Source organism: Pteropus medius, unplaced genomic scaffold, assembly GCF_902729225.1.
Source record: "Pteropus medius unplaced genomic scaffold, Ma_sr-lr_union100, whole genome shotgun sequence".
Taxonomy (NCBI): domain Eukaryota; kingdom Metazoa; phylum Chordata; class Mammalia; order Chiroptera; family Pteropodidae; genus Pteropus; species Pteropus medius.
The window spans coordinates 6260997-6288882 of record NW_024349222.1 but is presented as its reverse complement, the minus strand read 5'-3'; positions in this window follow the sequence as shown (position 1 = coordinate 6288882).

Genomic DNA, 27886 nt, shown 5'->3' with positions numbered 1-27886 from the left:
ATAATCCAGAATACATTAAGTAATACTTAGTCTAACGTTTTCAATAAGGCAAGGATGAAAACAAATATGTTTTTGAAAGATTTGGTTGTCAAAATTGAAATGAAAGGGATATTCTGATTAACTTTTAGTTGACCAGATTGCCTTAGTCCATGAGCATTTTTAGTTTTTAGACTGAAATTTGAGAATTTCACTAAATGTTAGTGTAAAGGGCAATTCTGAAATAGGAAAAGAAAAATCCAGTTAGACTTCTTAAAAATCTCAGCTCTGTTTCTTAGTTATTGCCTGATCCTGGGCAAGTTACCTCATATGTCAGAGTCCTTTTTCTTGGGTTTAGACTAGTAGTCACTTCTAGATTTAAAAATTATGATTTTAGAGCACTTTCAACATCCCATTCTACTAGTGTTATAAAGCCTCTCTGCTTTATAGGCTCTATGCTTTTTAAAAGTAGACATGAGAAAATCCTGTTTGTAGTGGATAGAGCAATGCTAATGTACCAAAATTTGTAGACTAGTAGTTTCTTCTTGTCATTAATTTAAAAGAGCAAAATTCTAGATAATATTTTTCACTTTCTACACTCCAGATACATTAAGCTTTTCCTTTTTGTTACCAAAAGTTAAATACTTTGTAAATAAAATATTATTAAAATCACTGAAAATTTTCATGGTCCACTTAGCTAACAGAAGAAATCAGTTTAGTATGTACAAGAATAGCTTTTCTCTGACTCTCTTGCTTGTGCAATTGAACCTTCTTACTTTCATGTTATTTGTGCATATAATCAATTATAAACCCTAAAATCTAAAGGCCAAGATGCTTTATGCAAGGAAATTGCAATACTATTCGTATGTAAACTCAATATGAGACAAAATCCTACCTTTATATAGACTTATATAAAAGGCAATGAAGTCAGCTTGGAAGAGTTGAGTGGAAGAAATGAGATCGAAGAAGGAAAACGCCAAGTATGTTAGCAGTGAGCAGTCTATCCAAAAGAAAGTACTGACACAGTTGGTTGCCACCACTTCTCATCTCCCTGTGTCCTCATTGGCAGGGCTTGAATTTAGAATGCACCTAGGGCACAGATATAAGACCTACCCTTGGATGATGAAACTTGAAAAGTCTTTTGGAAAGCTTTTGGAAAATATTTATCTCCCAAGAAGGGGAAGGAGAACAAGAGGGATAAAATTCCCTTAAGCTGTATTTTATCTACATGAGATCTCTGAAGTTGTGGCAACCACCTTGCAACAGGAATAACAAGGCAAAGCCTGAAGATAATAATCCTAGAATGGCAGAGCAGGAAAATAAAAAATCTGGATCCCTAGGCCACCGAACCAATCCCTGAACTATCTGTCCTTGGATTTATGTTGAGAAAGATTATTTTACTTATCATTTAAACTACTCTGGTTTACTCTTGTTGCTTGTGACAGAAAGGGTTGTAACTCTTCCATCTCTAGCTACCAGCTCACTTTTGACATCGTTTTATTTTTGTCCTAGACATCCTTCCAACATGCTAGCACTTGCTTCTGTAGGATTGTTTTGGGTTAGAAGACCTGGGTAGTTGGTTTGTGTGGGGATGCCTTTTAGTTCCACATTTTACTTTTTGTTATAGCCTGGAGCAGGAGTTCTGCCCACTGAGAATGTGCATATACAGTCAGTCCTCCATATCCATCCATGGGTTCTTCATCAACCAACCTCAGATAGAAAATATTTAAAAAAAAGTTGTGTTGTTGCTGATGTGCACTATGTAGTTGTGCCTATGATTGTTGCATCTGTACCAAACATGTACAGACTTTTCTTGTCATTTTTCCCTAAACTATACAGTATAACAGCTACTTACATGGCATTTACATTGTATTAGGTATTATAAGTAATCTAGAGCTGACTAAAGTATATGGAAGAATGTGGGAGAATGTGCGTATGCTATATGCGAATACCATGCCATTTTATCTAAGGGACTTGAGCATCCATGGAGTTTGGTATCCACATGGGGTCCTAGAAAAATAACCTTTGGATACTGCGGGACGATTGTACTCAATGCACTTTACCGAATATGCTATAAAAGAGACAAGAAACTAAGGAAGTTCAATGGTTACAATCATAGCAAAAGAGTTATATCTACTGTTTTGTAGCAGAAAAAAGGAGAGTGAGTAAATAACATTTAGTGTGGTGGTTAGTAACCAGTGATTTGAAGAAAGTGACTAAAAATGATTTACTAAGGCCCCACCATTAATTTGCAGCATATTATCATGAATGAGTCATTTAAATTGTCACTTCCACATTGCACTATTTTGCCCTTGTCAGTGCTGATTTTATTTGTTGTCATATTAGTCACTTGTTCAGTTATTTTTGGCTCTCTTGTATTTTCTAATAATCCTTAGTAGAGTTTAGTCAGCTAAATACTTCTGTTGGATAATATGTGCATGAATGCATCTAACAGAGGATTTTTATTTTTGTTAATTAGTGTAAAATTTTCCTTCAGATTTTCTCTGAAGATCAGTTAATATTTCTTTTTGCATTTCAATTGATTCTTTCCCTAGAATACATTTCTATTTTGCTGACTATATATAATAGAAATACCAAGTAATTCTAGCTCTTGCCTCTGGAGCTTCATTCATTCACTCATTCATTCATTTATTCATTTCTTCAAAATAATATTTTGAGCATCTAATTTGTGCCAGTCATAATGTTTACTGCTAGGACATATAATGGTGGAGAAACTAAATTCATTTATTTTATGCCCTCATAGAGCCTATAACCTAGTGTTATAACTTCATATAAAGATTTCTGCATGATTTGCCATGTCTGATATCAAATGTACATTTTTTTTGAGAAATAATTAGTTAGTGCTTATGGCCATGATCACTACTTTAAGTTTGATTATGGAATAGACATTACTAAAACCTAATTTTAAGTTGGTAGAAAGTAAAACTTCTACTGTGGAAGAGGAAGCATGCAAAAAACCTACTTGAAGTTAAAAAAACAAAATGAAAAACAAATAAATAAGACAAATTTTCTGACTAGAGGATGCATAATTATGTATTCCAAAGTATCAAAAAAGAAGAGTATTATGCTAACCAAATGGAGTCTCTTTAGTCTTTCATTTGAACTTTCAACAGTATGTGGCATGATTGAACACTCATTCTTGGTAAACTTTCCTTGGCTTTTCCTAAACCACATTTTTGAATTTTCTCCTATCTCTGACTATTCCTCTTGGTACTTTTGAACATCCTCTTCCTTTGTTGGTCTTGTTTTTATCTTACATCCTTTAGAAACTTAAACTGAGCAATATTGTTCATTTCTAAGGCTTCAATTACTGGTTGTGAATTAATGTTTCCCAAACATATATCTACAGCTTGTTCTCTCTCCTAAACTTCAGTCTAGACCCACACATCTCACTGCTTATTTGATATCTGATTTGGGTGTATGCCTGGTCACTGAAAAGTCAACATGTCCAAAATATTTTCCCTAGCCTCTTCCTCTGCATATGCTTTTATGTAAACCACCACACTCACCAAGTATCTTCTGTGCTACCTCTTTAACATTGCTCAATTTCATCCACTTTTTACTTCTTCCTATTCATTACTCTAAGCCATACTTTCCATCCTCATTCATCTGTACTGATTAGCCTCCTAACTGGTTGTATTACATAGTGCTACTCTAGATTTTCTCCAACTTATTCTCAACTTGAAAGGTTGAGTGAATTTATTGAAAGCCAAACCTGATTTACTCTTTTCATGGTTAAAAGCTTTTTGGTGCTCTTATTATTAAGATAAAATCCAATTTCTTAACTTTCTTAATTTTACAACTTAAAATCTGGCCCTTCCAGTTTGCATCTTTCTCCACCTTCCACAATGAACTTTGCTATGAACTATTTGGCAGTTGCCTGAATGTATCATGTTGTCTTGCCTCCAAAACTTTGCATGCACTTTTCCTGGAGCATTTGTTGTTTATTTTTCAACTTGATAACTTTTACATGTATTTCCAGTCTCCAGTCTCAATTTAGATGTCAAAACTCCATAAATTCTTACTAACCTGCAATCCTCATGGCTTTATGTGTCCTTGCAGTGATCCTTCGTAGCATTCTCTACTTGACACACTATGTTGTAGTTTTCATACCTGTCTTTATCCCTTATTGGAAAATATTATCCAAGAGAACAAAGACTAAGCCTGCATTATTCAATATTTTATTCCCTTCACAGAACATGGCACATGATCAATACTTACCCATTACTTGTTTAATAAAAGAATGAAAATGAAATCAAATATTAAATCAAATTGATTAATATAGTCATGCTAACATTGAAATGTCTCTCTTCCTATTTTTGAAATGCTCAATTATATTTAATTCAGCATAGAGATTCAAAATGTTTTTTGAATTATTGAATTTTTTAAAATCTAGAACTCATGGATCACATTGCTGATTTTTCCCTCTTAAGCAATCAATCAATCAATCGATCAATCAATCTCTCTCTCTCTCATTCATGCTTAATGAGTTCATGACTTTCCATAGTGGAAGGTATGGAATAATCTCTTATGTCTATTTTTTCCCCAATAAATTCCTATAGTCAGTGTTCTTTTCCTGAGGGAGATTTCTTAGTGTATACAAGTTATGTTAACCTGGACTGCCATTTTGTTTTCTTAATTCTATATAAAATATGGCTGTCAGATCCATATCCAGATATCCAGATAATTTTGTTTTCTTAATTCTATATAAAATATGGCTGTCAGATCCATATCTGGATATGGATATCCAGATATGGATCTGACAGCCATATTTTATATAGAATTAAGAAAAGGAAAAGAGAAGGAAAAGAGAAGGCAGAAAATGGACTAGAAGTAGTAGGGAGAGAATTGAATGAGAGAATTTAGATGATAATGTATAATGATATCCTTTCTTGTGGCTCCTGACCCTCTCTAACACATAAGCCAGTCCTTTCAGTAGTGGCCCTTTGCTTTTGCACAGACATAGGTGATCCTCATGGCTTAGGCCAAAGGTTTGCAAAATGGTTCACAGAATGACTATGGCAGGGGTCAGGTATCTAATTTTTTAAAGTTTCCTGAGGAGCTCTGATTTGCAGTCCCATTTGGGCACCATTGACCATAGGCTCTTCTCTGCATACTGTGGACTAATTTTCTGGGCACTAAAAGAGAAATTACTGAGAATTTTCAGTATAGGTCACTTAGATTGCAAAGTTTATGAATTATTGTAAATTTATGCATCTATCAATTTATAGAAGAGAGAATTATATCTCTATCAATCCATATAGAAAAGTCAACTAAATAAAACACACATAATGAGAGATATTATTTAGGATTTATAATCTTTGTATAGTGGTGTATATGTTGGTTTCAGTTTTTATATTTTCAGTAATTTCTTATCAAGGGCAATGTCTTGTTCCTTTTGTATCCTTATATCTAGCGAAATGCATGGTGCATAGTAGGGTACCAACTAAAATTTTTCTTAAAGAGATGCATTGATAAGTTTTCTTATTATGGTTTTATCCTGCTTTATAGAAAGCATTTAACCTATGTTATGATGTTTGATCCTTCAAGCAATCCTAACAAGTATATAGTAAGGAGTTTTTCTGAATTAATTGCTCACTCTTTTGAATTTCTACAATATTCTTTTTCCTGAAGTTATTTAAGTGCATGGTCATACCCTCCACTATATTTTAAAATCTCAAGGGCAGAAGTACATCTTTGTAACTACAAAGCACAGTGCCTTCTTTATAGGAGAGACTCAGTTGAATTGATGATGATGATTATTTTTTTAAAAGCAAAAATGTTTTTGGTTTTAAATTCATCGAATCAGGTTGCAATTGCTTGTCTGTAGACCTGGCTTTAGAACAGTTATTTTTTGTACCCATTATATGCCCTTCTCTCATATTCATGATTGGACAGCATTAGTCCTTGGATGGATCACTGAATGCTATAATCATAACTTGGCAATGCATTTTGCACTTGGTTCTTCATTATGGTTTGATATTGGAAGGAGAGTTCTTTTTAAGTCTGAATGAATTATAGCCAGTGGCTCTCTTTTTGCCAAGTCCACCAACACTCAATTACCCAGGAACTGATTCTATAGTTTTCAGGTTATACAGGCCATTACCTCTTCCCTTCTTTCTTCTTGATGTCTACCTTTGTACTGTTTCACTGCTCATTAGAGTGTCTGAAAGAAAAAAAAAGAGTACTTTGAAAAAGCAACAAAGGTGAAACTCAGGTTGGTCATTCTGTACTTGTTAGTAGCCCTGATAAAAGGTTTCATGGAAAATATGATTATTGAAAACTTGTAGGATACAGTCTGGATTGTGCTCACTGTATGTGGGTTTTACTACTTATTCTTCTATCATTAGTTATCTCAGAAGGTTTAGAGTTTGCTCACAGAGAATAGTTGTTCAAGGAAACAAAATCTGTCTCTTATTTTTCTTTCACAAAATAATTATAAAACATATAAATGTGCTTTTTTCAAATATTAGGCAAAGGTGAGTTTATGCTACTTGATAAATTAAAAAAGACTGTGTTTATGGTAGGACTACCCTCAGTGGGGAGACATGGTGATTGATATAAATAGAGTTGACATTCTTGGAAATTTTATCCAGTGATCTGTCTTTTGCTTCAAGTATTTTTGATCTTGTGGAGTCCCTATTATAATTTCATCTCATGTCTTGCTGCAATTAACATGAATACAATATGTTGTGAATTTATATTTTGTATATACATAAAAATATGCTAAGTAATGTAAAAAATGTACACGTACCTTTGTTTCTGTGTTCTGATTGGGGGGGAGGGATGTCCTGTACCTCTTTCTCATATTCTGATGTTAAATTATCAGTGAGGTGGTAACTTTCTATATGCAGTGAAAATGAGAATTGAACACTGAGAGAAGGTATAATTTATGATTCATGGGATATTTTAAAAAGAAATGGTGCAGAAAGCCGTATCTACATTTTTTTTCCTGTGTAAATCACATGGGAAAGGAAAACAGGGCACATTTTTTTCTTCTTGTTTAGATCTTGAATTACAAAATTGGTTGTGAAAAAAGATTTTCTTTGAAATGCCCTTGTCCTGTTTAAGTTTATTTTTCATAATTAAACTATATGGCATAACATTCTTATTGAAGTTAGGGAATGATCACAGAATGTTCTAGAAGGCCATTCAACTCATTTTCTAGGAGGAGGAGCACTGGAATTTTACAAGACTTATACTTCTCTTTAGAAGTGCCATATATATTTTTGTTGTCCCAGATATATGGACTTAAGAACAGAAAGGTCTCAAATTATTTTTCAACAATATTTTAGTAATGTACTGCTAAGTAGTTTTGCTCCTCTTATCTTTTTCTTTCAAATGTATCAAAACAAGTTCTTCAAAAGCCCATTTCTTTTTTATATTCTATATTTAACTCTCTGTTATAATTTGCTATCTGCAATTTGCAATGCTTGTCCTTTAAAAATGTATTGCATTGATATTTTTCTTAAAAAAATGTATGCCAGTGTTTCAGTTAGTTTGGATAATCTGGGTTTAATCAACCTAGTTGTAAAATAGTGGACATAATGGCTAGAACTTACACAGATGGATAAGTCATCATCCAAGTGTCAAGCATAAATAGCCAGGAAACAAAACTCTGCACTTTATTTTTATAAGTGCTAAGTACTTAGGGAGTACTTGGTGTTCTCCTTTAACTCTTTCCCCCTTCCATCACTGGGACAATGATATTGCACGTCTTTAACTCCTCCCTATAATCAGACTCCATTCCCCTTTTCCATACCCTATCCCTGTCCAACGAACTCTCTCCTCACTGCATAATTCACATGGGATTCCTCCCCTTAACACCCACAGAGCAATTCTGGCTCTGTTTGATATACTCTTGACTACTCTTAACTTCTTTAGACCTCTGTTTCCTCCTTAAATGCTTAGGGCAGTTATCTTTGATACACTCTGATAACAAAAAGTTTCAAGGCTAAGAAAGGTTGACAAGTGCACGTATTTATATGTTTCTTTGACATTTTTAACACATATTAACATGTTATAAGAATACTGCAACAGAACCAGTAATTTTGTAAACTTTTGTTTAATGTTTTTCCAATCTTTTTCTCTGTTTTCAAAGCACCTGGTAATGTCTTCAATAGATTCTGGAATCAGTTTTGATTTCTGTGAAGAAAAATTTTCTCAATCATCAAATTGATGATTTCATATATATATTAAAAAGTAATGTTTTCCCTTACTAGTAACATTAAAAAATATATCCTTACTATTTGGTTATATCTTTTGCTAAATAATTAAAAAATGTAGCAATCTTTCTTTTCTCCCACTGTTCCTGTTTGGAGAGATAAATGAGCTGGATCTCCCATACTGATAGTTCTTGTTAGAGTGTGGTAATTATTTTGAGATTAAAAAAATAAAATTAAAGAATGTTATTTACCAACAAGGGCTCGATTCAATCATTAAAACAATAAAAATACCAAATGAATCTATTAGAAGCAATGAAATTGAACTAGTGTGAGGATGAAGGAATAGGATGAAGGCTATCAACAACAAGGATACTTTAATAATCCAGGAGAGAGTTTTAGGTTGCACAGATTAGGATGATGGTGTGATGTACACTGAGATAAGTGAACAGATTCTAGAGATGTGTATGAGGTAAAAGGAACAGGGTGAGACAATTAGATGGGGAATTGAGTAAGAGTAAAAGAGACAGAGGTAGGAATGCTACTCTATTTTTGGCTTGAAAAATAATTTTTTTGGAATTAGATAAGGGCCAGAATTGGAGGGTGTATGGTATACATAGAACCATGGATTAACTTTTAGTTAAGTTGAATCAGAGTTGCCATGAGAATTTAGAAATGAAATTGTCAAATAGGCAATCAGATATACTGACCAAAGAGCGATCTATAGTAGAGAAAAAAAAAAAAATTGAATTCGTGATACTATAGATTACAATTGAAATCAGGGCCAAGTGTGAAGTTATTTTATCTTACAAATAAGCAAATCTGTTATTATTATTATTATTTTTATTTTGTACCTTCATTTTATACAGCATAAAATTATTGAGCTACACTAACAAGTACATTTCTTGCTATTAGTGACTGACCTTCTCCTATGTAGATTTGTACTCAGCTATGTAGTAATTATTTCTGAAAATATACCTAAAATTTTTAAACTTGATTTTAATGTTTGATTTAATACTTGTTATCAGTGCAGTCAGCAGGGATGATTCCCATTTCTAGGAAATAAGTTTTCATAAACCCAAATAACCTTTGCTCTGTTCTAAATGTAATTCCTCCAGTTGTATGCTAGCTATCATGCCTTCTTGCCTACTCAAGGTCGTGATTACAAAACTATTCTCGTTACTTACATCATCATTTTTTTTTTCTTTTTTCTCTCTACTGGATCAGCATACATATGTGGTTTTGCACTGGATCAATTTGGCTAAGCTGTTACCAAGTTTCACTGAAACTTCTTCTTTGTATGACGTCAGGTAGGATTTGGCCAAAAGAGAAATTTGCATGAGATTTGGAAGGTTGAAAGGTAGCAGTAGGCATTATTTTTTGAAGGTCACTGGGAAAAGACATGGTGTGAGACAGCTGTATAGGGACCAGGAGGTTCTAGATTGTCTTTGCTCTCTTTTATCATATGAAACAGATACAGAAGTTCTGGCCGAGTCCACTTTCCTCCCTCTCCCTTTTTTTGGCCTTCTTCATGGCTGTCAGCCCTACTGACTCTAGGCCCAACATCAAATGCAGAAGCTGTAGATTTTGTAGTCTTGTCCAGTAGCACTTCATTAAGGTCCCACTCTGACACCTGGCCATGCCTGGCTTTCCAGATTTCCTCTCAAGCCTTGATTACCCTACCACCTCAGTGCTTCAAGAAGGCTGGTTAGTAAATTGATTATTTTCAACCGACCTTCCAACTCTGCCTTTTGGCTTTTGGACATTTACTTCAACTTCTTTCATAAATGTGTAAAGTCGTACCAATCAGCATTCTCCAGAGAAACAGATCCAATGCTATAGGGTATATATTATATATTATATGTAGGATGGAAATAATATATAATATAATATAATATAATATAATATAATATAATATAATAATAATGTAATATATATATTATCTCCTATTGGTTCTGTTTTTCTCGAGAACCCTGACTGATATGTGGTATATAAATAAAAAAAATGAAGGAACAAACATATAAATAAGCAAACAAATCCTATTTCTTCTGTTTCTCTGGAGAACCTTGACATACATACATATACATGTAGGGATACATATAGAAATTACAGGAATTGGCTCACATGATTAGAGCTGAGAAGTCCCATGATCTGTCATCTGAAAGCTGGAGAATCAGGAAAGTCAGTGATATAATTCAGTCTGAGTTCAAAGGTCTGCAAGCCAGGAGCACTGATGTCTGAGAGCAGAAGATGGATGTCATAGTTTAAGCAGAGGGAGTATATTCACTCTTTCTCCAACTTTTTGTTCTATTCATGCCCCCAACAGATTGGATGTTGGCTACCTACATTGGTAAGGGCTCTCTTCTTTGTCTACTGATTAAAATGCTAATCTCTTCTGGAAACACTCTCATAGACACACCCAGAACTAATGTTTTACTAGCTATCTGGCCTTTGATTCCACTGATATTCATTCCTCATTGCCTTCTATATCCATTTGGTTAATTCCCTCACCTACTTCAAATATTTACTCAAATCTATTTATTTAAATAAAATATATTTTGACAAACTTATCTAATACTATAACCTACCTCTGTCTTCACCTTGATACTCTAACCATCCCCTCATGACCCTACTATTTCTTTTTATGTAGCATTTATCAATGCAAATACAAGATATAATTTACTTAGTTATTATTATACTTGTTTATTTTCTGCCTGTCCCAGCTAAACATTAAGTTCCATTTGGGCAGTCTTCATCTGTTTTGGTGATTGATATATGCCAAGTGCTTAGGTTGGTGCCTGGCTCATAGTAGGCACTCAAGAAAAGTATGCCAGGAGAGTTTTGTTAAAGCCACTCTAAGTTATAGCAGCCTATGGATACTAGCTTGAATATTATTTTCCTAATATATGAGAGATATAATACAGTCTCTTTTTTAGGATCTTATGCTTTATGAGTCATAAAGTTGTCTTCTACATAATTTAAGAATGCTTTGAGAACAGCTTGTTTGTCACTATTATTTATCCTTACCCCAGAAAAATTATAGGAGAGTTGGAAATCCCCTTTGAATATGAGGCAGAGCAATTTAGAGCATACAGTGTTGACTTACAGTTTTTCATTGTCATTCACCTTTCATACCAATGGTCTATTGCAAATAGCCATCATTGTTTATTCTTTAGTTTTTATTCCTTGCATTTTTGAGCTAGATTGTATCTATCTTGCATTGTAGACATTTTCATGTATAACATATTCTTTTGCCATTCTCTTGGTTGACATTCCAGTAGTAGAATGAACCCTCTAGGTTCTGGTTATGCCACTAGGTTATGACCTCCTTTCAGTGTAAGCACATTTAATTTTTTCAACTGTATGCCATATGCCATACACTTGTGCTTTGCCACTTCAGTCAATGCATAATATCCGTCTCTCAATACGAGGAAAAATTGTGATCTGTGCTGTTTTAAGTCTAGAAAATATATAGTTGTATGTTTGAGTTAAAAATCTGTGACGTATTTTACCTAAAGCAAAACCAGTTAGGCCATTTTAATATTATTAGATCTTCTGATGTTAAGAGAAGTGTAATGTAAATGAGTGAATTTTAGTCATTCAAGCTAAAATGACCGAATATTTAGAATGTTTCTTAAGTATGATTTATTTGGCAAATATTTCCTAAATTATAATAATGATAAAATAGAGGTAGAAACTATAATCAAAAACAATCACCGAAGGGGAAGTGTAAAAATGCCCTAATAGTACTAGATACACGCTATAATAATTTTATACTTGACTGTTCTTATAGTTTCACATTTTTAATGGGCTACTTTTTTTCCAGCCTTAATAGTGGCTGGGTATTCTCAAATTGTATAATTCAGCCATGCCAAGTTGCTCTCAGTTTCTCTAGCATATCAGGCAGTGTTATATCAGACATTGTTTTTATTATCTAAAATACCTGATATATACTCTTTGACTCTGACATTTGCACCTTCCCAGATTTTTTTTTTTTTAAACTTAGTTCAGGTGTTGCCTCCCTTTCCTGAATCCTACCTAGAAGAAGCAACTACTTTTCCCTTTGAATATATAGAATAATGAGTTATACATAACATCCATACAAGAGTATGCAGCTTATTTACATATAGGTACTTTCTTCCTACCAGACTAAGTCTCAAAGGAAATGATAATATCTCAGTTGTCCTAATATGCTCAGAACATAGCATAATGAAAATGTATGGTAGTTATTAAATTTTCAGGTGACTGAAAATGGCTTAAGTGAGGAGAACTCTGGAGTAATGACAAGATGAAGAATAAGTTCAAGAATTCTGGGTTGCATAGAGCAGACTAGATGTGATTGATACTATTATCTCTGATCTTCATTAAAGTATGTAAATAAGCAAAAAATGATAGTGGGAAATTTAAAGTAAATCCAGTGATCTATTTGAAAAAAAGTAGGGGAACTATGTTGTTTCATCACAATGTTCTGAGGTCTGATTAAACTCAAGATGCAGAGAAACCATAACCTAATAAACTAGGAAAATTTTAATTCAATGGAAACTATCTACCTCCCCCACCCCTCTGGTAACCACTAGTCTATAGTCCATGTCCATGAGTCTAGTCTGTTTGTTTGTCCTGTTCATTTGTTGCTTTTAAAGGTTTATATCTCACATATATGTGATATCATGTGATTTTCAACTTTTTCTGTCTGGCTTATTTCGCTTAGCATGATTATCTCGAGGTCCATCCAGGTTGTTGCAAATGGCAGTATTTCATCTCTTCTTATGGCTGAGTAATATTCCATTGTATATATGTACTATAACTTCTTTAGCCAATCATCTATTGTAGGACAATTTTATTAACCTTCTCAAAGAACCAGCTTCTTGTTGCATTTATTTTTTTCTTTTTTTGTTTATTTGTTTTCAATTTCATTTATTTCTGTTCTAATTTTGATTATTTCTTTCCTTCTGCTGACTTTAGGTCTCATTTGGGCTCGTTCTTGTTTTTGGAGGTAGGCCTGTAATGATATGAACTTTCCTCTTATGACTGCTTTTGCCATGTCCCAAAAGTTTCGATATGTTGTACTATCATTCTCATTTGTTTCTGTTTCTCTTGATCTCTCTTTTTATTTCTTCCCTGACCCAGCTATTCTTCAGTAGCATGTTGTTTAATATCCATGTATTTGAGGTTCTTCGTGCTTTCTTTTTGCAGTTGATCTCTAGTTTCAAGGTATTATGATCATAGAATATGGTTGGTATGGTTTCAACTTTCTTATATTTATTGAGGCTATCTCTGTGTCCCTGTATGTGGTCAATCCTTGAGAATGTTCCATGTGCACTAGAAAAGAATGTATAATCAGCTGTTTTGGTAAAGCTCTGTAAATATCAATTATGCCCAGTTAGTCTAATGTGTCATTTAAGGATGTTATTTCCTTATTGATTTTCTTTTTGGGTGATCTGTCCATTTCTGACAGTGGGGTATTTAGGTTTCCTACTACGATGGTGTTTCGGTCTGTTTCTCCCTTTAGTTCTGTTAGTAGTTGCTTTACATATTTCAGGGCTCCCTGATTGGGAGCATGTTATGTCTTCTTGGTGCATGATTCCTTTTATAATTATGAAGGGTCCCTTAGTATCTTTCTTTACCTTTTTTATTTTGAAGTCTATTTCATCTGATATTAGTACCACTACTCCCGATTTTCTCTGAATGCCTTTTGCTTGAAATATCATTTTCTACCCTTTCGCTTTGAGTCTGTATTTATCTTTGGAGCTGAGATGTGTCTCTGGGAGGCAGCATATGCTTGGGTTTCATTTTTTGATCCATTCTGCAACTCTGTGTCTTTTTATTGGTGAGTTCAGTACATTAACATTTATGGTGATTATTGAAATACGAGGTCGTCTTATAGCCATTTTACCTTTTGCTTTCTGGTAGCTTGGAGTTTTCCCTGCTTCCCTGTCCCTGTATTTCTGTTTTCTTTATTTTATTTTGGCTTTTGTGGGTTTTCCCTGTGGTTCTTTTTGTTTTTTGTTATATACTTCAGTTTTAAATCTTTAGTGTATGGTTACCATTATGAATATGAAAAGGATAGTTATTTTCTTCTGCATGTGCCTTATCTCCATTCTCCTCCGTGAATTTGGTTCTTTGAATCCTCCCCTTTTCAGTCATTGTTGTCTCAGATTGTCCCTATATATGCTGAACATTTATTACTATCTTGCTATAGCAATTCCCTTCTTAAGATTTAAGGTATTAATGTTCTTAGTAAGGGTTGCACTCTTCTGCTTCTATTTGCCTGATAGGCATTTTACTCTTAATTACGTTTTGTTTGTTTGTTTGTTTGTTTTTGTCTATTTGTTTTAGGTGAGCTGACCCCTTTCAGTATTTCCTAGCGCAGGCCTTGTAGTTGAGAATTCCCTCAATTTTTGTATGTCTGGAAAGGTCTTTATTTCTCCTTCATATCTAATGGAGATCTTAGCTAGATACATTATGCTAGGCTGGTAGTTCTTTTGACTAATATTTTGAGTATTTGATTCACCTCCTTTCTGGCTTGTAAGGTTTGTCCCGAGAAGCCCGACGATAGTCTAATAGGTTTTCCTTTATCAGTTACCATCTTCTTCTCCCTGGCTGCCCTGAGAATTTTGTCTTTGTCGTTGATTTTTGATCATATTAATACAATGTGTCTTGGTGAAGGCCTTTTGGGTTGAGATAATTGGGTGTTCTGTTGACTTCTTGAATTCCAAGCTCCAGTTCATTCCTTAGACTTGGGAAATTCTCGTCAACTATTTATCTGAAAATGCTTTCTAGTCCCTGGTCCTTTTCCTCACCTTTGATAATGCCCATTATTCTTAAGTTTCCGCTCCTAATGGTATTAGCTTTTTCTTGTTTTTCTCTTTCATGATTTTTCATTCTTCGGTTTCTCTCTTTTTCCTTCTGATTTATTTCTTGATTTCTGTCTTCAATATCACTGATCCTTTCCTCCATTTGGTTGACTCTATTTCCCAAGCTTGCTATTTCATTTTCAACTCTTGCAGTGTGTTTTTTTTTTTTTAGTCTCCAGAAGATATATTCTGCCCTTTTTGAGGGTTTCACTCTCCTTGTTCTGCTCATCTAATTGTTTTTCAATTCCTGAAATTGTTGATATGACTTGTTTTGGAACTTACTGAGTTTTTTTAGAAGTTCCTTCATGAATTCTCTGTCATTTAAGTTGCATATTTCTAAGTCTGTAAGCTTATTTTCTAGAGATTTTTCTCTATCTTTCTGAGATGCCTTGTCACCTTGGTTGTTCATGGTGTTTAATGGACTATTTCTCTGCCTGGAAATTAATGGAAATGTATTCAGCTTTTTTTTCCAGAAAGAAGATTTATTATATAAAGGTCTCTCTTTAGCCTGTTGCAAAGAAGGCACTTTTCTTTTTATTTCCAGTATGTGAAGTCTAAGCCTCTTGGATCCCTGCTTTATATAATGCCTGTTTGTCCCCTTATAGATGTTTAATCATGCTCACTACTCTCAGTCTCTGTCATTGTTAGTGACAGTTTCAGTGACATTTGCTCAGTTATCTTTGGGGCTCCCCTGTTTGGTCTTGGAGGGTATGGGGGGAGGGTCCCTCTGGGTTGGGGGTTGGGGACTGTGGCTCAGCCTTGGTTTTGTAACCATGGCTGGTAAAAATCAATTGTTGTTTCTCTGCCATCCCACTTCTGTGCTTTCTGCCCTGATGACTTGGCCCTGCCGTAGAGCTCACAGCAGTCCCAGGCAGAGCTGTTCAGGGAACTCGCCATACCTTCTTCCTTCCCCCTTCTCCTATAGGGAGCTCTGGTGGCTGCGAGATGCAGCTTCTTTATTTCTCCCAGTTTACTGCCCAACACCCAAGAGTTCTGACCTGTGGTAGCTCTTATGGACAGATCCCACACTCAAACGTGCTGGTGTGCAGTTTGGGAGTTTTTTGTTGAGTTTTAGATGTTCAGCTTATTGTTTCGAGGAGAGACCTGAGGACATGTTTCTCCAAACTCTCTACTCATCTCTTTCTATGTCTATTCAGAGACTAACTTTCCAGAACAAATATGATAGAGAAAGGGCTAGGCAAAAGCGTGTTACACACTTGGATGCTTAATCACATGTGGAAAAGCTTCAGAAACAGGGATGGAGTAGAAGAGGGCTGGGATTATGTGTGCCAGAATGTCCTGTGCTTTACATTGCTGAGAGATAGAACAAAACTGCATCTTGCTTTGTAGCTTAGTCAGAGAAACTGCCATTTTGAGCAAAAGATCCAATTTTAGTCCTGTGGACCTAGAGTTTATCACTGTTTCTTAGGTATCACACATTACAATAGATGCTATGCAGAGCAATCTGATGTTTAGATGATAAATTAGATGGGGAAGGTGTCAGAATATATCCATGTGGGAGAGTAAAGTAGACAAATGATACTTCACCCACGTTGTTGTCATCAAACTTTAGACTGATATTGACTTTGCTATTCAAAGGGGTGGGGACAGAGCCTAAAAAAGGGAAAAAAACCCATATGGTAACAAAAGAGAAATAGAACATTTCCCCGAAGACATGGAGGAAAAACACCAAATATCTGAAAGTGATTTTTTTGAGAAGCAGATGGAGACTTAAAGAGACATCTGTGTGGTGACATCTAAAATATGGAGTAGACAGGAATCATGGATGAGAAGCAATTTGAGCATCAGTATATAAATCTTCAACTTTTCCAAATCACCATCAAATGAACAAAAGAATATAAAAACAGAAGGAAAATTCAGCATTTTTAATGAAAATTATGGGAAGATGCCATCCATATGCTAGAAACATCAAGGATGGGACAATATTAAATGAAGGCAATGGAGAATTCCTTAAAAACCTTTTTCAGAGAAAGTAGTATGGGATTATAAGAATTAAACAAAGATGATCAAGAAATAAACTAATTAATATTCCCCTAATCTCTTATATTGAGACTATAGTTGAAGACAGGCTGTGGAATAGGAGAAAAATCTGTTAGAAATTCTTTATTAATAATATATCAGTTGAATTCAGAATTAAGTTACTTAAGAAAAACAAGAGCAGTAATGCTTGTTTTAAATAGGATGATTACGGATATTTCTAGCTATTGAAGGAATAATGGTAGGAGACAGTACCCAGAAAGGACAGTTGCATCATATGGAACATGAAAAATACACCAAAGAGAAATAATTTAAAAATTAGCCCCTCTCAGCGGAAGTTCACCAATGACAACATGTCTAATATGGCTCTAAATTAGGTAGGCAATTAAATCACAAAAGGGATAATATAAACTTACATAAAACCAGTTTTTAGCTTGAGATCTGAAAAGAGTTTTAAATACCTTCCAAGAAAACACTAAAAAGGTCAAAAATAGACCTTTTTTTAGTAACTACTGGTCTAGAATGTGCCTTCTCTTCAATTGTATGTAAATAAAAGAAAACAGCAAACATTGAAAGGAATCATCTATATAAAAGAAGATAAATGTAACACCTGAGATAGAAGAAGAAAGTAGTTTTGAAAAAAAATTGGAAATATTTTTAAAGAAATTCATGTTATGCTTTTATATAATTCAAAGAAATATGCACTCGGTTAAAGAACTCAGACCCAGACCAAAAAGAAAAAAAAAAAAAAAAAAAAAGAGCCAGTAGAGTTAGAATGGAAAAAAGAATGGAAAAAAACTACAATAGCAGAATTAATAACTGAAATAGAAACAATAAAGATCAGAAAACCAGACACGTTACATATGGAAAAAAAGCTTAAGAAGCTTTCATGGACTACATAAGGAAAGGAATAAGATGAAATAAGCAGAGAAGGAAAGGAGGACAGACAGTAAAGATCCAAAATATGAATATTCTGAAGAACAAATCAAAATTAAATATAGAAATAATATAGAAATATTAACAGAAAACTTTTCAGAGATTAAAAGAAACGAAAACCATAAAAACACTGACCCTGAATTTGAAAGCAACTAATCATTTGAAAGATAATAATGATTTGTAAAAAAGACACACCTGGACCTATTTTGCTGAAATAGATTAAAAACAAACAAACAAACCCATCCAGATACTCCTGCAGGAAGAAAAAAAATCAACCAAGGAAGAGAAATCAGAGTTGCAAATTTGTGCTAGTAACAATTTTGAAAATGAGAAGTAACAAGTAATATAAAGAATTTAGGAAAAATGTACAATCAAAGTATTATTTATGTGTAAAAGCATAGAAGAACACTTATAAAACATATAAACCACCTCTTTAAGAGATTGTAAATACATTGTTACCAACTGAAAAACTAAATGAAAATAAATAATGAATTATGTTCAATTGTTACATTATGGTTATTTAACACAGTGCATATATTACAGATAATTATGGAAGATGCTCCCCGACTTATGAAGGGGTTATGTTCCAGTAAACCCAACATAAGTTGAAAATATTGTAAGTTAAAAATACATTTAATAAACCTAACCTACCAAGCATCATAGCTCAGCCTAGCCAACCTTGAACGTGCTCAGAACACTTAGATTAGCCTGAAATTGGGCAAAATCATCTTGCTGCCCAGCATCACAAGAGATTATCATATCACATATGGCTAGCCTGGGAAAAGATAAAAATTTGAATGCCAATCACTTCTGCATCACCATAAAGTCAGAAAATTGGAAGTTGAACTAGTATTAAGTTAGGTATTGTCTGTATAACGTAAAATAATAACTAATAGTAACTGATTCAGAACTTGTAGAGAACAAGGTAGACAGAGTTCAAATATGTTCCCTTCGTATTTTGATTATTGTAGTAATTCCAAAGTGGTGTTTTATTGTTGATGGTGATAATCGGAAATGTATACAGTCAAGTATTTAAAAATATCAATAGTAGATAACTGTAGAACTAAAAGTAATATGTGTACATCCTGTATTTGTAGAGCAAACTGAGGGGCACCCTCCCTAACCCTGTGCAGCAGATACTGTTAGTGTCCCGTATCCTCTTGGCCTACTGCTGGAGTCACTGTATCTCCAGTGGACAGTCCTCACATATACAGCTTTCCACCACAAACACCCTTGTGTCTCACTTTCCTCCACCTTTGTCTAAGGGTTTACTCTGGAACCCCAGGAACTTTCTCAGCCTGCTGATAAGGCAACCCAGGAATTTGATACTTTCAGAGATAACTCCCATCAAATGAGGACTGTGAATCAGCTGAGAAAATCCCCACCTATCAGATTTTTCAGTGGAACAATCCTGAGATCCATTCTATATGTTTCTCACAGGATTTTCAGTAGGATTGAGACACAGTTGCTCACACTGGTTCTGCCTACATCCACGTGTCTCTTATTGCCTTAAAAAAAAACTTCTTAATCTCACTTTTTCACTTCTTCACTTGTACTTCCTGTGATCACCTCCCAAAGAAACTCGATTTAGTGGTACTTCAGGAAAATCTAAACTAAAATATAGAAAATAAAGTCAAGAAATCAAGAAAGCATTAAAAATATGATGAAAGAAAAATAAATTTATGTGTTTTGACAAAGAATAGGGATATATTAAATTCTCCAACTGAAAATAAGATCTTTAGATTGCACATTGTCTGGGAGAGAGAGAACTAAAACCAGTTGACCAAAATAGCTTAAAAATAAATGAGTGGGTAAATTATTGGTCAAATGCAAAACAAATTGAGGATATGGTAATATCAACAATAAGGATTCAAGACAAAAACAAAATGGATCACCTTATATAAAGGTTATCATTGAAATCCAAAAGAATTTTATCAGACACTAATTTATAACTTTAAGTAATTACTATTCTAAGAAAAATCAATGAATTTGCAACATTAACTAACACGATAAAGGAGGGAATATTAATTTAAGAATAAGACAAAAAATTAAAAACAGTAAAACAATAGTAATGATTAAATTTAAAGGCAATCCTTAAAAAATAGGTGCAGCTTTTCCTAATCATTACAACAATATTGATAAAACATATATATGCAAAATTAGAGAAGAGAATAAGAATATTACTACAGATAAAGGACTGATATATATAAATAGTGATATATGTATATATATCATTAGGTTGATAGCACTCATTCGAAAATCTTGCTGTAATAGATTATAGTTTTCTAGGAGATACAAATAACCAAACTTGAACCAAAATAAATGTTCGAGTCTTATCAGAATAATAAAATTAATATAAATTTATATAATTGTCAAAGAATTATCTTCATACAAGTTCTGAGTTCACATTATTCCTTTGTTGATATATATATTTTTTTCTGCACAGGTATCACTTTTTTTTTTTAACTAGATAGCTAAAAAACTTGAAGATTAAGTTATTTCAGATTTCAAAGCAACAGACACTGCCTTGCTTTATTTGAAATGTTTCATAGAAGAGTAAAACAAGTATTGGCAAGCTTTAAAATTAATTTTAAGTCACTACCATGATCATAATCCCAAAATGTAACAAGAGAAATGTAAAGGAAAAACTACATATCCATTTGACACGTTGCAAAAGGGGCAAACTACCAAATTATACTTTTGCAAATAATCCTTAACCTCATGTTGACCTTTAGAAGTGTTAGGACTGAAATAATAGTTTCACATCCATCAGTCTATTAATCTTTAATAATATTAAAAGCTCAAAGGACAAATATTTATCATTTTCCTGAAAGAGTCCAAAAGAACATTTAGTAAAATTCAGTATCCATCTTATTAGAAATACCTCTAAGAAACTGAGAATAAAAGGATATTTCCTCAATATAATAAATCATCTCTTTGTCAGACTATCAGCTAAGAGAGTCTTAACAATGAAACACTAAATAACCCCCCATTAAATCATTTGTAAGAAAGGTTCCTCCTCTTACAATTATTTAATATTTTTCTCCTTAAATCAATAAAACAGGGAAAATGAGTAAATATTAGGAAAATAGAGGTAAAATGACCATTATTAGAAGATCATTTGATTTTTACATTTGCAAATAATCTGGAAACCTATTGAAATTGAACAGTTATTGAAAAATAAAAAGCTTTCTGAGCTTTCTGAGAATAAAAAGAGTATATCAGAAATAGTGATTTTCCTGCATAGCATATCGATTAAGAACGTAGTCTTGGAATTAGACCAATAATATTTGAATTTTAATTCTTATATAATTTTGGAGCAGTTATTTCAAACTAACTCTTAACTTCAGTTTCTTCTGCATAAAATTGAACCAGTGATACTTATTTTACAAGATTATGTGGTGAATAAATGAGTTACTATCCGTTAAGCTAGTAGAAAAGAGTAATCGGTGAATTAATAGTAGCTATGTTTTATTTTAGATTGAGAAATGTAATTTTAGTTATATATCTGATAAAGGTAATCAATAGTAGGACAAGAACATGATTGATCACATCCAAATCACTGTAGATCACTAAAATAAGAAAGTAAAGAAAATAAAACGAATAAAACAAAAAACAATAAAAGTCAACAACAGAAATAAGACCAAGCTATTAGGTTGAAAATATGTTAGATTGCCATGAAATAAAGTCTCTACACTCACAGTACTTGTCTTCTAGTATCTTCAAACACTACATTATTTGCCACTGATATTAGGGACAAGTCAAAAATTCTCATCATGTGATGATTCTCATCATCACACCCTTTAACTAAATGTTACTCTGGAAATTCTAGCAATTCATATGGAAATAAGACGTAAATTGTTTGGAAAGATAGCACTACATTGTTGCTTAATGTAGATAATACAGTTGCCTACTAGAAAATGAAAATAAACCAGAAACTTTTAGAACAAAAGTAGCCAGAATGAACAAATTAACCACCCTAATAAAATACAATAACGAATTCCTATTCATAGTAACATGAAGATAGATTTAAACAGGTTTATTACTTATATAAGGAAAATTAAAAACTACAAATCATTAACCAGAGACCTTAAATAAGACTTGAGTACATAGAAAAACCAGTGTCATATTTCGAATAGAAAGATCAAGTATTGGAAAATGTCAATACTTCTTAAATTAAATAAGGACTTAACATATTTAAATAAAAATCCAAGTGCAATTTATTTTGGAACCTTAAAAAGATTTTCTATGAAAGTTTATCTGGAAGTACAAGAAGTTGAGAATAGTTAAGAATTTTGGGAAAAAGTAGCATAGTAGATAAATTTTGCTAACAACATACAGTATAAGTTAATTAACAAAGTACAATTTCAAGAAAAAGTATGACTATTTTATATATGAATATAAATGTCATCAAAGTAAAAAAAAAATATCTGAAAAAATGTTAGATCAGCACCTTGAAATAGAAGTATATTTAAGATAATGTGAGAAAAAAATAATGTAAGGGACCCCATTTAGTGCCACCCTCTGGTGCCAAAAATAGGCACTGTTGGTGAACCACAGATGTGCAGGTTACACGTGAAGCTTCCTCCACCTTCCCCAAACTCTTTGTAGCGAGCAGAGTTGAGAGGCCAAGAAGACCTTGAACAAGGCCTTTAGAAAGGACTCAGACGTTGGACTTTATATCTGTTTGCTACCCATCGGCTAAAAGCTAGGCTTGTGTTGATGGTCTTGAGTGGCAGACATCTCAAGCTATTAGGTCTAAAAAGGAAATGGAAAACCACAGAGTTCTTGTGTTGGAACATATTGTTTCTTCTAAACAGGGTGTGTCGTGGACAGAGTAGGAATTCGTTTTCCAACATAGGGTACATAAAAATTTGAATTAGAATAAAATATAATCAAACTCATGATAAAGATTATATTAAATCATAAATTAAATAAGTAAAATTTTTTTAAAAATTTAAAATTTACAAGAACATTTCTTAAAACTGAAGGGCATGCATTTCTAGAATTATAAGAGCCAACCTAATGCCCAGTACAGTGATGATCCAAATAAGTTTCATTATTGTGAATTATTATAATGCCAGAGATTAAGAGAGGTTCCTAAAAGATTCTAAAAAAATCATACAAAAATTGATCTAACAATCATACAAAGTAGAGCTTCATAAAAAGAATTAAGGTCACGGTGGCATTGGACATACGGTAAAATTGGATACCGGAAGAAAAGGAAGCAATGTCTTTAAAAGTCTAGAATTTTAATGTAAATTCTCTGTAAACTATTTCATGAAACAGGGTCCAGCAAAGGAGAGAAAGGAAGGAAACTTGTAATATGATCCTGTGGGGGACCCCAGGATAATGGATGTGTTGAAGGACTGGAAACAGAGCAATCGTAACGTGAATATAGAAGGACTCCAGGGTGGATGTTTCAAAATGGAGAAAAATTCTCAAGGTACTTGACCAAGCAAAAATGAGTCTTAGTATTCTGTTTGAAAGTTTGGGGATAAATTGGAGATAACTACATAGAAAACTAAGAAAATAGGAAACAAGACAATTAATGCATACAAAAAATAGCGAGGAATTTTATAAGAAAATAAATATAATTCTAATGTAGTATGTGGCTCAAAAATAAGTTTTATTCATATTATATTAATAGACAAACCAAAAATGATTTAGAAATAAAAGCATTGCCGTGTAACTATATTGGGAAGATGGAGGATGAGAAGTATGTTAAGGGAGGTATAAGAGACTTGGACCTTAATATCTTAATATATACATTAATGCACAATATTTAGTTATTTTTTTAATCTCAAACAGAGAATGACTCTTCTTTTCTTTTCTTTCTTTCCTTCATCTATCTTTCTTCTCTGTCTTCTCTTTCTTCCTTCGTAGGAAGCAACAGATAGAAGATCTTGGCCTCTGATATGGGCGATTCAAAGGTAGGGTATAAAAGGCAAAGAAATAGTTGTGGATAAAAGGTAATTTATGGAATGTAGTCTGTTGGACAGTAGATAGTGAGAATCTTATTTATCCAGAGAGAATGAAAAGCAAATATAGAAATGTCTGAGCAAGAATGAGTTTATCCAAATTCAAGGAACAGTAAGAAGGCTAGAGCTGCTCTAAGTACCCAGTTTTTGTAGGTTAATTAGGTAGTAGAGATAGATTCAGACTTGGTCACTTAGGACTTTTATAGAATGTGGTAGCAAGTTTGACTCTCTATGTGTGGAGAAAAGACTTGATAGTAAAACAAAAGCATGGAGAGCGCAGTAGCCCAAGGAAGCTTGGACAGGGCTAGTAATTGGAGGTGGTGGAAAAATAGCTCTACTGATCTATACTTCCTCAGCCACCTGAGAGGAATCCAGTGTTCAGAGCTCTTTGAGGGTATTCCAGATAGTTCTTTATCTGGAAATGCCATCGGCTACATGCCTGAAGCTTCCGGATGTATGGTTCTGGAGCTCAGAGGTTAAAGAGAAAAAGGTTAACAAATAAGCCCTGGGGAGTGATGAGATATCAGAGAATAGTCTAATTATCCTCACCCCCAGACTCTTTCAAAGAAAAGCTTGTTAAACTGAAAGACAACACCATCAACCACAAATCAGTATATTAGAATTACCTGAAACAGCTTCTAAACATTTCAGTACATGTGTCAATATTGTAGATAATCACCAGTTAGATTGCTTCTAGAATACCAATTACTTCAAGAATGTCTTCCATCCGTGCTGTGTATTATGATGGGATATTTTGCAGAAGTGCTATGTAAACAGCTTGTACCACCAATGAACAGGGAAATTCTTTACAAACATTTATTGCTTAAGTGCATGTTAATGCTACTTTTTTCATTTTGTCAATGCAGTACAGTATATTTAATGCATTCAGTATAGGCTGTTGAAGCTGAAACAGTTATCCTTTAGTGTCCCAGAAGTCTAACTCCAAGCTAGCTAATTCTCTTTATCTATGTTCTGATAGCTTCTCTATTAGAATAAAGAAATTGTGTAATAGAATGACTTTTGGCTATATGTTTCAATGTTAATAAGATGTGGTTTAACTGCTTCTACAAGTTTATCTCTGCCCTAATACTCCGGTTAAAATGAAACGGGACAGTTTGCTAAATCTATAACATTTCAGTACTACCTGCCACCCGAGGATAGAGAGCACTCTTTATTGTTTTTCCTTTTCTTCTTCTTTTTTCTTACAACAAATATTTGATGAGCACCTATGATGTTCTAAGCAGTAAACGAAGTAGGAAAATTTCTTTCTCTTAGAATCTTATTCAAATAGAGAGCTATAGATGATAAAAAGCATTTAATAGAATATGTAGTCCATTAGATGGGGATAAGTATTATGGAGAAAAATAAAGCAGGAAAGATAATTGGCTGGTTTGTAATTCAGTGCAATACATGGCATGGAGAGGAAGTATGTTTTGACGTCTAGCTAGCTACTTGCTGATGTCCAAGATTCCATCATTAGTGACTTAATACTTAAATATTCTTTAGTCTTAGAATAAGAGTCCTTTTGAAGAGCTTAGTGGAAAGCACAGTATAACAAGACGAGAAACTTAGATTTTAGCTTTATTTTTGCTGCTTTTCACTTTCCTGTGTGTTCCTCTCTCTGGACCATGTTATCTACTCTCTTTGCTTTTAATAGCATCTGAGGAATAATGATTCTCAATTTACTTCTCCAGACCTGATTTGTATGGTAGGCTCTAAAGTATGTTGGACAGCCCCCACCCCTGCCACGCCCACATCAATGTCCCATAGGCATTTCAAAATCAGCATATTCAAATATGAACTCACTACTCTATCATTCATCTCTCGATACATGTGATTATTTTCCTGAATTTCCAATTTTGTTTAACAATATCATAGTTAAACTTACTTATATAATCTAAAAGTACAGTCATGCTTTCTGCATTTTTCACATCCACATATTGTTCTCAAGGTGTAACTCATCTTTCACTTATGGCTTCATTTTGCTTTCAAGGCAACTGATTTAGAGTAGCCCAGTTAACTGACTTTTCTTTTGACCATCCAGAATGCACACTAGGTACCACGTCAGGTTTTGGGAACACGAATGGAATGAAGGTGGTTCTTGCTGAGCCTAAAACACAATCAGACTTATTTGAGTTGTTGGACCAGAAAGGGACTCACTGCTAACTGATTTGTATGGTGGCTTTTGTTATAGAGGCCTGAGGGAGACCACCTGAAATGGATGAGGACCTGAGAGCATTAGAAAGAACAGGATGAGGCTCGATCTTTGCCCTTGTGGAGCATTTTTGTCATTTTTGAGCCTGTATGGAAAGAGTAGTTAGAGATGTAACCTCTAGAGGATAGGTTTTCATGAAGAGCTCCGTGAGACACAGGTATTGGGATGAGGGTAGACCAATGGCATTGATTAAATCTTCTGGCAGTAAAGTGTGACACAAGTGGAGAAAGAGATTCCCTGCTTCATGGCTGTGTCCAGTACTGCTCTGGCACTCCAAGTGGTAACTCTTTCTAGGGGCTGTAAGTAAGAAGAAAGAGGATTATACTAGTGGCACTTGAAGCAAAGGACAATGACAAATAGAATAGAGATAGAATAGGAATCTATTTCTTACCGTTTTGGTCAAAATTAGGAGTCCTTATTCTAATGCAAAAAGCATCATTGACACTCACCTAAACTTTAATTTTAAGAACTTAAACAGGATTGCTTAAGTGGGAAAAACAAACATTCTCTAAAATCCATCAGTTCTAGGTCCATATCCCATATTTTTCAGTTGCTGGTATCTAATCTGAGAAAGCTACGCATCTTTTCTGGGTATTAGTTACTTCAAACGTTTAATGGAAATAAACTATGAAGGTTATTGTGAAGATGCAGTGAGAAAGTATATAAAGTAAACCTACAACATAATTTCTGGAGTACTGTATTTACTCAACAGCTGGTCTTAATAATAACAACAATAACAAGTTGGTGCTTCTTTGATGCCCATCCTTGTGATGGGAGTAAGGGATACCATTTTTGACATTATTCATGGAAACTATTGGAAGAAGATATTTAAAAGAAAAATATTTATTTGCATTATTACACTTTTCAGTGAAATTTGAGATAAAAAGAAGGGAAAGGCAGCATTGGAAAAATGTTAACTCTCTATACCTTTCTATTGTTCTTTAGTAGCTGGTACATAATACATTAAGTCTAGCAGGCTTGTGGGCTTGCAAGATAAATGCCATGTTCTGTCTGGCAATATACCAGAGTTACTAACAGTCCTGTTTGTATTCTCTGTGACGTTGTCTCACAGTTTTCCTAGAGCACATTATTTACTGCTGGTAAGAGTGAGTCTGCAGTGTCACTTACTTTTAATCCAAAGAAAAAGTAGCATTTATGTTTACCTTTCAATGAAATAAGTTAATAGGAAACAAGGTTTACATGTAAATTTCCATGTTGAATTATCTTTCTGCAGAGGTGGAATTTGAGTTGTGGGAGGTGGAGAAACCAATTCATTGGTTTTAATTTCTACTGAAGTTGAAAAATAATCCAAGGGATAAAAGTAAAGTAAGAAAATAAAGTGTGTGAACTCTGGAATAAGGTCCCTGAGATTTTGTTTTGTTTTTTAACATGTAGTCACAATGATGGTTTGGGGAGTTCATGGTTGGAGGACTTTGATTCACAGAACTAAAGGCTCCAAAGATCCTCTTATCATCTGATGATCTGGCAATGGGTGAACTTTTAAAAATAAGTTCAGCCACAATGATGTCTAATGCCTCCAGAAATTTTACTGGGGCTCAATACTCAAATTTCTTACTAGCTGTCTCCTTTCTAAATGATGCAGAGATTTCAGTTCCCAGTAACAATAATTAAGTATCATAAATGAGAATAATGATAACGCTGGCTAATATTTAAGTTCTTAGTATGTATGAAGTTCTTTACATGCATTACCTCATTTAATCTTTAAATTGATGCTACTATTTA